The 11,851-nt window shown below is 42.7% G+C and overlaps 1 protein-coding gene across 2 annotated transcripts in view; it reads right to left on the reverse strand.

Moving 5' to 3' along the window:
• Positions 1-10,781, reverse strand: part of RNF19A (ring finger protein 19A, RBR E3 ubiquitin protein ligase) — a 57,991-nt gene extending 47,210 nt beyond the window's left edge. The window contains exons 1-2 of one of the 2 annotated variants that reach the window (XM_061373244.1): positions 10,693-10,781; positions 7,636-7,781 (exon numbers count right to left, since the gene is read on the reverse strand). The gene's annotated coding sequence lies outside the window, so the exon portion shown is untranslated. Of the gene's footprint in view, positions 1-7,635; positions 7,782-10,254; positions 10,517-10,692 lie in introns of those variants that run through there. The other variant, XM_061373243.1, reaches the window with a different exon arrangement.
• Positions 10,782-11,851: the final 1,070 nt, after the last annotated feature.

Raw genomic sequence — 11,851 nt, forward strand, 5'->3', positions numbered from 1 at the left:
AGCCTTCCAGAAATGCAAATATAGTGAATATTGCAAGTTTTGGGGAATGAGAGAGGAAGATACATGATTTTCAGCAAAAAAACATGTATTTTAATCTGCTAAAATCTCTCCCAAACTTGATCCAGCCTGGAATCAAACAGACTCTTCCTTTCACTTCCAGGCATATGATATGCTGGGTCAAAACACCAGAAAATAAAGCTAAGAAGCTGATTTACCCTTTCCAAGATCCCACTACAAAGTAGCAGCAATGTAAAAAATACTCTAATGGCAGGGGGAGGCCCGGGATTCAACTCGTGGAGAGAGGAGGGGCCAGGGGGAGAATAAGTAAATAAACCCAAAAATGGATATAGTCCAAACTTGCTTAGGCACAATCCTGAGCAACCTGACTAGGAATAGCCCTGCTCTGAGCAAGGGCTGTACTCCAAAAGCCTCTTTCAACCCAAACCATGCTGCAATTCTAACAACAGTGGAAGTGGTGGCTGCCAGAAGCGCAACCGAAGTCTGCACCAGAACAGGAATAGGATGGCTGAACTCCACCAGAGTGCTAGAAGAATTTAAATAAAAAATAAAAAACCACAACCTTGACCACAGAGTGAGGAGAAGGACAGGAAGCTCTTCAAAGGAAGTAACCTGGGAACTCCAGCACAGGTAAGAAACACAACGTATCTCATTAAAAAATCCAGTGAGGCAGGAGAATTGACTAGCTAATCACAACACTAGAAGAAAATGAGGTATCAATTACAGGGGAAAGGTAAGAGAGACCCTAAAAGCGCAACTGAACTGGAAACAGGAAGCATCTTCAAATGACAAGAAAGACAGAGACATCAGATTAGGCACTGAAAAGGATACGAGTTTAGGTTGACTAAGATATCTTCCTAACAAAAATCCTGACTACACCCAAATAGGATTTGGATAAAACACTATCAAGTATGTAGAAAGCAAAAGGTATGCTGTTAGTAACAAATAAAAAAAAAGCAGCCAAAGCAGCTTGTACTGTCAAAGCATGGCTTCCTCTAGGGCTCATCCTTCACAGTCCAAAGACATCCATAAAACCCTCTGCATAAACACATGGATCATACCGTCTAGGGTTGATCCCTATAAAGCATGAAAGAGTATTATTAGATACCACTAGCTCAAATAGCAGCAGTCTGCCTAGTGGGTAGCTTCTAAACCTGCTGATATGATTGCAATTATTAACAGCTAGGAAACAGCACACAAACTACATTAGAAGTAACTTCATAAAGTAAACAGAATTGAGCCATGGAGTGTGGAAATGAGTGCTGAAGTACATGATGACAGCTGAGCTGTATGGCTCTTACCCCTTTCACCCCATAGAATCTTTGTCAGGTTCACATTTAATCAGGTCACCACTCAATATTTTGTTTGTTCTTACTGATCATGCCCCCTTATCTAATAAAAACAAAAACAAACAAACAAAACAAACCCATAAAAAACAAACCCCCCAACATATATATATATCTACACAAATCTGCATATAAATGGGCCACTGCAGAGCACAGATATTTAGATTAATACTGCTGAAATAGTCAAATAGCATATTCATCCCACTGAAGTAGCATGGGTATAATTCCTATTAACAGATACAATATTAAAGTGTACAATTAAGGATGGATTTTTTACCAACCTCAGGTGCTTGATCCGAGATACCCAAGAACTTAATTTCTTTTAGGCTATGCTACACAGCAAATTATATGTTCAAAGACACCTGCAGTATCGATTTTGTACACACACACACCACCCCAACCAAACAAGTAACTACCACAACACATAGCCAGGATTCAGATAGCTCCATCAGGCATGAAGAAAATCTTCTAAATTTTCTGCTTTATTTTCATTTTATCTCCAAACTTATTCAAAGGGAACAACTGCCCTAGAGACTAGGTTTCTTGCTGCCCAACCTAGATGGACTCACCAGTGGATAGGGCAAATGTATTCTAGAGAATGCTTCTGCAAGGAAGAAAAAGGAACAGGAAAGCCACAGCTACGTAATTAAGGACTACAATTTAATAAAAGCAGGCACAAAAAGCAAGCAAACTATGGTTGCTTCTTCAGCCTTAATTCTGGCATTTCTTAACATTTGAGAATTTGACCCGAAACCTTAAAATGACAATAAACTGTATGCAATTGCAGAATCAGTTTCACTTTGACATGTACAATCCTTCACATTACAAAACCAGTGTAAATAAGTCATCTAATCCCTGCTGAAGCCTTACCTACCTGTTTCTGGTATTCCTGGTGCATTCACCATCATGTTTTCTGAGAAACAAAGTTGAACTATCCGCATCCTAAGGCATCTTCCTTGTCTTTACACTAGAAAAAGTTCTTGCATGCCATACACCATTAAAGCCTGAGCCACTCTTCACCTTCAAAAAGCAGTTTTGCAGAATGCGTATTACAGAAGTTAAAATTACTGCACGTATGCACAGACAATATTTACTCAAAGCCATACTCTAGTCAACTCCTTTGATGACTTGACAATTACATGATAATGAAGGTATATCTAATCTCCCTTTTTGAAGAAAATCAAATCAAACCAAGGTTTTATTTTCTTCAAATAATCCAAAACCAGCCATATTCTGTTACTAGTCAACAGTAATACTGTACAAACGAAGCACACATTTCAGACAGCTGAACTTTAAAGGTGAATAGTTCTAACTTCAGAAGGACTACATTTTACAGACAGCTTCAGTACCTACATTGCCTTTTTCACAGATGAAAGCATCGATCTACCAAAGCATTCCATAAAGGGTTGTATTTTTGCTCATTTTACAGCCAACTGGAAGCTCCCTCCTTTCAGAGTTCTAATTTGTTCTTGCACTGAATGACTTTCAGCACGTAAAACTATTCTGCATACTCTGAAGAGGTGCATTTCACATGTGCCAGGAGGAACACCAACCATATAAAAATATGTTTTGTTTGTTTTTTGTTTTTTTTTAACTTTCAACCAGAGATGAACAAAGGCAAATTTACAGACAGTTTAAAAGAATCTGTCCCACAGATGCAGCATTCTGTGGCTCTGCATTTATTGCACATAGGCCGTTTTCCATGTAATGGCTTTGAAAGCCATACAGTGCAAATACCCCCACAGCTTGCAGGAGATAATCCAGGCTGAAACTGACTTAGAAATCATTTGTTACCCTTAAAACAGAAAGGTAATATAGCATGAACTTTGAGATGAGGATATGATTATATAGCCCTAAAAAAAAATAGGGCAGTACTTCACACATCAAACAACAGAGAAAAAAAACCAACCAAACAAAACAAAAAACCCAACCAATGAAAACAAAACCATGTCACTGTCTTCATATTTTACTGAAACAACACTTCTTGGCCTAGATCCAGCCACGATATTATGTTGATTAGGGTAGGGTGTAGGAGGTGGAAAGAAACCATTTTCACTGCTTACTGTTTTAGAGAAAAAGCTGGGCAGGACTGAACAGGATGCTTCTTTTTCTTAACCCATTCCCCAGTAAACACCACCTCCTTGCAAAGCTTCAATTCAACAGCAAAAGATAAGGTACAGTATGTGCCAGATATACCTTATCTACTAACTAAATTAACACGGAAAACAGGAGAGCTTGTACTGCCTTTTTCAGACAGGCAGGCAGAATGTAATCCTAAGAATCAGGATCTTTCTCTTTACTTATCCTTGTTCTCTTTTCATCAGTTAGTTACTCCATTACCTAATTCATCTTGGAATCATCTTTAATTGTTAATAATGGAAAGACGCAGGACTCCTTGTGTTGGGCTTACAGGGCCCTCTTCTATTCTTACCCTGGCTGAGTTTCTGCCTGGTGTCAGGTCACAGAAGGAAAAGTCTACTTTTCTGCAGCTGCACACCACCACCAAAGATAAAGTCTGACCAAAAGCAAACTGCCACATAAAGGAGTAAAAAAGTAAAGAGCAACAGCAAATAGGAACAGGAAGAAGAAGAAAGGAAAAAAAAAGGTAACTAGTTAGGTAGGAACTTAAAAGAGGAAAATACTTTTGGTCACTAGTTAAAAAAATTCCTCAGTCTAAATGGAGATGGCTTAAAACCATGATTTCGTAAAATTAAGAAAAACAGTGAGCACAATAGCTCTTTGCAGGTTTCTTCATGTTGTCCCACAGAAAAACACTGACTGCAGAATCTTACACTTTCAGGAAAGCAACAGCCTGGCTTCACAGACTATAAGCACTAAAGATCCCTTTGCTTAAAAAGGACCTAGAAGTTTGATACCTCCATCTCTGACCCTGAGTAAAAGGGCTTCTGGCCTCCCAAGATGTATTTTTAGCTGTGTCATATAAAGGAAAGCTTGACTCCTTTTTTTGAAAATGCAAAGTCAATCAAAAAGAAAGTATCAGATAAAGCTTCACAGGTACAATGAAACTGAGAAGGTAACTGCTCTTCTCAGGAAACTGAAGCAAGGTCTTTAATTAAAAAAAAAAAAAAAAGTAATTTTAAAGGCTTTATTCTGTTTATATTTGACTTAAGACAGAGGAACACAAACTCGCAACACCTCCATCAGGACACACAGTGGAGAAATCTTTGATAAGTTATTTTTCCAGTACACATTCTAAAAATAAAGTCTTAACCTTGAATACACTTCATCTGACACATTTCTTTGCATTGATCAAAATATTATATTACTTATTATGAAAATATGAAAGGCAAACCAAAAGTAAGATACTTCCCCATGGCTGACCTGACAAAATGTTTCTCAGCAAGCTCCACCTTTACCAGTTGGGTGGTCTCACTACAGCCACTATTTATTGCCATCCAACTGTTCTTCCACTATCAAATGTTTGAGGGACAACTGGATACTCACTACATGAAACACTTCGATACGAAGGAAAAAAGCCAAACAATACACAGCAGCAACTGCTGTCAGCTTCTTCACTTACATATAGTTCCCTTACAGATGTTAATACTTAAAAAACATATAGTGTCAAGGCACAATTAGAGCTTAATACAAGGAAGAGCTACAGCACACCGAATATAGACTGAGCATATGGCCTCCAATTTTCAGGTCATAAAAATCCCAAAGCATTCATGAACTATTTAATTCACAGAATAAAAGCCTTTTATTTCCTAAAAAAGGTATAAATGTTTATTCTGCAGATTGATACTGCACTAGATCTGCCAGAACATCCCTCCCCTTGTCCAGTTTCACTGAAACATACTGCAAGTTCTGGGCACCATGTACTTTCAGCAAAGGAAATACGACAGAGGCATGGCACCACCGGTAGTCTTTTCCTCTGGAATGCAACCATTATGGTGCCAAGACAGACTCTTATTTGTCTAAAAGCAGACAGTTAACTAGGCTTCTTTACATAAATATTTAAAAACAAAACCAAGGTGCAGCAACACTACTGCTGTGATGTCATACCCAAAACGCTAGCCAGGCAGCGCTGCAAAATCTTCATGCATCAACTACAACCTTCAGCCCCACCTGAACCTCTGCTATTCAGCAGATCTCCTAAGGTGCAGGACCACTTCACACTCCCTACAAACCATTTCTTCAAAATATAGATGATGTAAATTTGTCTCACTGGAAGTCTAACACAGGGCACTAAACAGTATCGCTGGAACTGTCTTACAGATTAAGTATTTTCAGATAAAAATAGAACTTAACTCTGTGGCTTGCAGAGTCTGGTTTTATGTGAAAAACCTGATCATTATCTGGGAAATTTAAAAGTGATACTTTGATTTATTAAGGATATTCAGCATCAGTGAAACACAATGAGAACAAAGCAACGTGATTCTTACTGTAGACAGTTTCTCCAGTTAGTTCTTTTACTGAAGAAGTTCTTCATTCACTAAATGGAACAACTGAAAGGGACAGCCAGGGGCTCCAATTTAGAATATGAGGTGTAATCTGCCTTATGGGAGTAGCTAAAGGACCTATGGAAAAAGGTTTAACGGTAATTTGTCTCAACTATAAATGGAAACAGAACTGACACAGTCCCACAATGACAGTTTGGGCTGAACAATAACAGGATACTTGCATTAACAAGAGTTGTGTTCTACTTAGGAAGCAAAACCAAGCAACTATACCAAATAGAACTGGTACAAACATTTATTTCTGCAAGATGCCCTTCAAATGTCTTGCTGAATATATCATTAGGGGATATGCTGGCCTCTAAAGAGAGGAAATTTTAATGCCTGAGGAAACACCTGTGTATATGTAACTTTTATTTAAGCTCATTTCATTAAGTCTCTTTGCTAAGCTGCTTTACGTTAACGCAACCCTTATATCAACTTTCTAGACTAGTGAAATCTATCTAGATGTGAAGTGAATCTGATGGAAACTTGCCCTTTAGAAAAACAAAGGGAAAGCTACAGCTGATCTTGTCTTGTAAATGGCAATTACAGCTACAGTGTTCTGCTTGTCCAACAAGATGCTAGTCAGTCACCCAGCAGGTAACTGACTTCAATCCACAGTTCAAGAGTGAAAAGCCCAGAGCAAACTTCCCACTGGAAAAAAAAAAAAAAGTAACCTAAAAAAGAAGTACTCCTTACTTCATGGATAAACCTATACGTAGGGTTAACTATGCCACAACTTCCATGAAAGTGAAGCAAACCACAATCAAGACCCTCATAACATACCTTAATGAGGAAAGCTGTAAGGGTGACATCACAAATGACATCTCATAACTTTTTTTCTTTCTCTGAATTCTACTTTGAGGAACTCAAAGACTATCCAAAGCTGGTACAAGCCACATTCACATCAGGAAGAAAATTTCTAGTACAGCCCTGTAATATTCTGGTCCCACATAAAATTTACAGCTCTTTTTAGATAGCCATTGCTTTACTTTGGATCCTTGAGTACCTGCGTTAAAAGAAAAAAGAAGCAACCCACCACACCAGAGAAGGACCATCAATCAAAACCAGGATAAAGCATAGTTCTGCAGTGCCTGAGAAGTGCCAGAAATGTACATGAAAAAAGCAGAGATCACTGAAGACTAAGCTGCCTTATGACTCTGAGGAGCAAAGGCTCTTCACACAGACTCTTCTCATCAACTAAAGAATAAACTTGTAAGAAAATCTGAGATAATGAGGTGAACATTAGCTAACATAAGTTTGGAAAAAATCCATCAATCTATAAGTACCAGCAATAGACCAAATCCCTACTTATACAGTAACTTATCACAAAGCACTAAGAAATAGAATTAAAAAATGAGTGACTGAAGAAATCTTTTGAAGTAACCTTCATAGGGAAGACTGAAATTCTACTCTTTAGGTCAAACTCACAGTTGTTTACCTGGATTTTTATTTATTTCTGAGTTGAAACAGATCACACAATGTCTGAAAATGAATCTATATACAACACAAAAAAGGTTTCGATTTTTCCTTAAATATTTCACTGAAGATTTAAGAGACAAACTACCAGAAATGAGCTATCAGACTAAATCACAGATAAAACTTTCACCTTAGAAACTCAGAAATAAAAGGAAGGCTCCTCTTGTGAAAAAAATAGGAACATTCAATTAAAAAAAAAAAAATTGTTTTGAGGTATTAATGCACCCTCTTCCACATTCTTCCTACGGGGGGGGGGGGGGGAGGGGGGGAAATCATACACTGCAATACTACCTACAGCAACCAGTTCTCTACAGATGAATGTAACATTTTACCTTCTTGGTGGAAGTCTACCTCCGGGTGCTTTTAGCAATGGGAGATCCAACACCATTCTCAGTATCTTGAAGCTGTGTTTTGGACAGATTCCTTCAGCTACACATCTTCCAACAGTTAACACAGAAGGGACAATGGAAACTTAGAGCTAAGGCAAATGCAAAAAGAGAAACATCTGAAATCAACTTCTTTATGGATAAGCCAGTGTTAGAATAGTTTTACTAGTCCTTCAAAAAATATTTTCCCATCTTAAGAAAGAATGTGATTGACTGGCAACTCAGCTGCAAGTCAGAAATCACTTTAAAAAGAACAGAGCCTAAACATGTATCCATCAACTCAGTTAAGTCAGGTGGTGTAATTTATTCTACTAGGCTGGTATGTAGTATTTACATACAATTCAGAAAACAAATCACAACACTAACTATGATGTCTGACCATGGGCCAGAATAAACTGACCCCACAGTGAATACAGTTGTATTTCAGCATTCAGAATTCTTTCTTAGCACCTCCAAACTGGGATTCAGAAGTCCAATAGGCATCCCACTTTGTTTCCCTGGAAAGGAGTAGGGGGGTAGGGGGGAATCTTTGTGAGAAATACTGTAGCATGACTAAGTAAGGATCAAAAAAGCCCAAGCAAACAGGAAAAAACGAACCCTGGACTGGTTAGGGAGAATCCCCTGGCCACTGAGCAAAATCAGTCTTTAGGTTTTGTCAGGGAGAGTAGCACCTAAATGTTGGTAACTAGTAATAGGAAAAAAAAAAAAAAAAAAGTATATACATTTTCCATCACAAAAGGCTCTACCCAACTGCCAGAAGATCTCAAGGGCTTGTGTTCTTTCACATGTTGATAATGTTCACATAAACCGAGTTTTCCTAATGAATATATTAATGCTGGCTGTGAATCCCACAGCTCAGGGAGTGTTAATGATTCATTTACTAATGGAGAGACCAGGATTTGTACACACTACAAAGGTAAACAAATACATCTGTCAAGCATCTTCCTCCTGAGGCTCAGCAAGCATAATTAATCAAAATCTGATGATTGCTCTATGTAAGAAATGTCATTTGTCTGACAGATTTAAAGGGAAGGGGGAGAAAAGAAAACCACACATACACATTTCAACTCCCGCTTTTAGAAATGATGATCTGATGTCCTCAAACTTAAAAACAGCTGACAACAGCTAGAATTCAGCACTGTATTGTGCAAAACAGCTGAAACTCTGGCACGCTTCAAAAAATATGCATATAGAGTTATGTGTGTGGAAGCCTTTTACTGGAGTCATTTTTAAGAGTTGTATTACTGCCATTATGCAAAAGTGAAACTTTCATTTTCTGACCCAAAAAGGCCTCCTTTACATGCAGTTAAAAAAAGTGCTCTCTCAGCTCTCTGAAAGCTTAAACTGCAACCATTCAAACGTTTATAGATAACAATGGCAAGATTTTGGAAACTTAAGTACTGCCATCATTTCTAAGCATGCAAGTGAATTCTGTTAGGTAGGCAATTCAGAATTTATGCTTCAGTTTAACCTGGGTATTAAACTGAAAACCTTCTTTTCCAATAAACTTGGTAAATAACATTTCATCAGATACTGAAAGGTGGTTCTTTAGATGGAAAAAAAAAAAAACCAAAAATACACACACACACACACACACACACACAAAAACACCCACCAACAGTTTGAAAGAAAAAAAATATTTTTTAAAATTATCAGTAGCTTTGTCTAGAGTGCGAGACACGCCTCCCAAACTGCCCTTTGCTTTTTATAAATAACGCTGTCCTTGATGGCAATTGAGATAAAACACTAATCAGTACCAGTGCCAACTACGGTATTTTAACAGAAACAAATTTGTTGTGCTCCTCACAGAGAAACACAGGCACATTTCCAGTAAGCAACCACAAGGGCATGCAGGCTTCAAATTTTGATTTCTGTGCTCAGCAATAACTGCATTCTACTGCTGTCCCTTTGGCACATCCCCATAACTGCTCCACTACTATCCCTTTGGCAAAGCCCCATTTCCTTCTGTGAGAGCACTGGAGCAGAAGGGGAGACAGAAGGACACCTCCCTTTTGACAACCATCACCTCCTCAGCTCACGTACACACACGCTGAATTTCAAACTGTTTGTTACCCTTTTTTCCTATCCCTCCAAGATGCGCCTGCAACAGTCTACTGCTAGGTAGAAAACTCCCAGCTTCGCGGAAGGACCTGGGCAAGAAAAACACTCAGCAAGACGCTGGCTAACTCAACTGCTTGTGTTCCCAGCGCCTTTACAGCCGAGATTCAATATCCGCAGCCACTCGAAACGCCTCCACTCCCCCGATTCACCAGACCCGAGATGGACGGCGGAGCAGAGATATAAACTAGAAACTCTCGGAGGCTAGCATGCGAACCCTGACCCGCTCCGCGCCGAAGGCTCGGGAGTGGCGAGCACTGCTCTCCCCGTGCCCTACAAGTTCAAGTGCGATACTTCCCAGGGCCGCTGCCGGGCGGCAGGAGCGAGGCGCCCGCCGAAGGGCCCCCCGCGGCGCAGCGGCCCACCCGGGCGGGAAACAGCTCCCCAGCTCCCCACACACACACACACAAACCCCCACCCGCGTAGCCGAGGCCAAACGAAACCCACCCGGCAGCTCCCCCACTTCGCCAGCCCCCCGGGCCGGCCGTGCCCCTCTTCTCCGCCACAGCTCGGGGCGGGACGGCCCCCTCGCTCCGCCCGGGGGGGAGCCGAGGGGAGACAATGGGCGCGATGACTTCACCCTCCAGCAATGTGAGGAGCAGCGGCGGACGCCGCCGGCTTCCCCCCGGGCCTCCGGACACCCCCAGGCCGCGGCTCCCCCGGACGCAGCTGAGACCAACCCGCGCCCTCTCCCACCCGAGCTCGGGCCCCCGCCCAGAGGCGGCTCCGGCTCAACGGCTCCGCTCCACCCCTCACCCTCCGCCACGCTCAGGGCGGCGGCTCCCGGCCGCCGGCTGAGGCCCGAGGAAGGGGACGCCCTGCGCCACTGCCGAGCCCCTCCGCACCCGCTGCCCCGCCGCCCAGCCTCGGGCTCACCCCCGATACCTGCGAGTCGGCAGGAGGAAGCGATAGTGCTCCGCCTGCCCGGGCCCGGCCCCGCGCAGGAAGCTCCTCTGTGTGTGTGCGACTGTGTGTGTGTGCGAGCGGAGGGGGCGGCGATGCCCGGGCGGGGCGGGACAGGGGCGGTGCTGCCCGCCGAGAGGAGGCGGTACACGCGTGGTTGGTTTCCGCGACGCGCTGAGCTCACGCGCACGGCGGTGCCGCCCCCTCGCCTTCTCCCGACGGCCGTGGAGGGAGGGAGCTCCCCTCGTGGCGCTGGGGACCGGGGGTGCGTGCCCCTGTTTCTGCTCCCCGCCGCGCTTGGGCTCGGTGTGGCACTGCCCGGCCCTGACCGGCGGGTGCGGTGTCCGCTCCCCTGTGGCGCTCAGGTCGCTGAGCCGGTGAGTGCGGACTCTGCAGCGCTGCCGACGGAAGCGGCAATGCAGGGTAATTATTTACTGTTCCGTGGGCTCCGTTCCGGTTAAAATGTGAAAGTGCACGGAGAGGAGTTACCTGTCGAGGCGTGTCAATGAGGTTATGACGGGGATTCACTCGCCGAAGCGGCAACGCGCTTATTCCGTGCTGTAAAATACAGGGGGATCTTCTTTTTCACTCCCCTTTATGACATTTGGGATGGATTTTGCCCAGCAGCCCCCAACTTCCCTGCCGTGGCACGTCCCTGCGCTCCGTCGTGAGCTGCAGCCAGACCCGGGCGCCCCCAGCGCCATCCACCAGCTGTGGTCCCGGTCTGCTCACCCGTCCCCACCGCTCGGTTTTACGTCTCTTTTCAATACCGGCCTTCACACGGCCTTCCACGGGATTCCCTGTTTCAGCTGCCGCCCCCTCTCACAGTCTGTCTGCTCCTGACCTTTGCTTTTGGGCGAGCCCTGAGCCCCTGTTCCCTGTCCTCTCGCACATTGTAAGAACTAGTTGCACGCAAAAATACCACGTTAGTTTAAAATCCTGTGGGTTTTTTTTTTTTTTCTCTAGTTAATCATTTATACTGTCTCATGTAATCTCTGAATTCTCTGGAACTGGAGCTCACTCTGAAAAAAGTTATTGATTACCCAGCTTGCATTTACCATGTGCAAATATTGTAAAATGAATAAAATGTACCGTGCTTTTCCTGTGTGATTTGCGGTGTACAGTCTCTTAAAGGCTTGTA

This window comes from Neopsephotus bourkii, unplaced genomic scaffold (assembly GCF_033783945.1).
Source record: "Neopsephotus bourkii isolate Nb327-2 ecotype Australia unplaced genomic scaffold, CSIRO-AGI_Nbou_v1 NB_1630, whole genome shotgun sequence".
Classification (NCBI taxonomy): Eukaryota; Metazoa; Chordata; class Aves; order Psittaciformes; family Psittacidae; genus Neopsephotus; species Neopsephotus bourkii.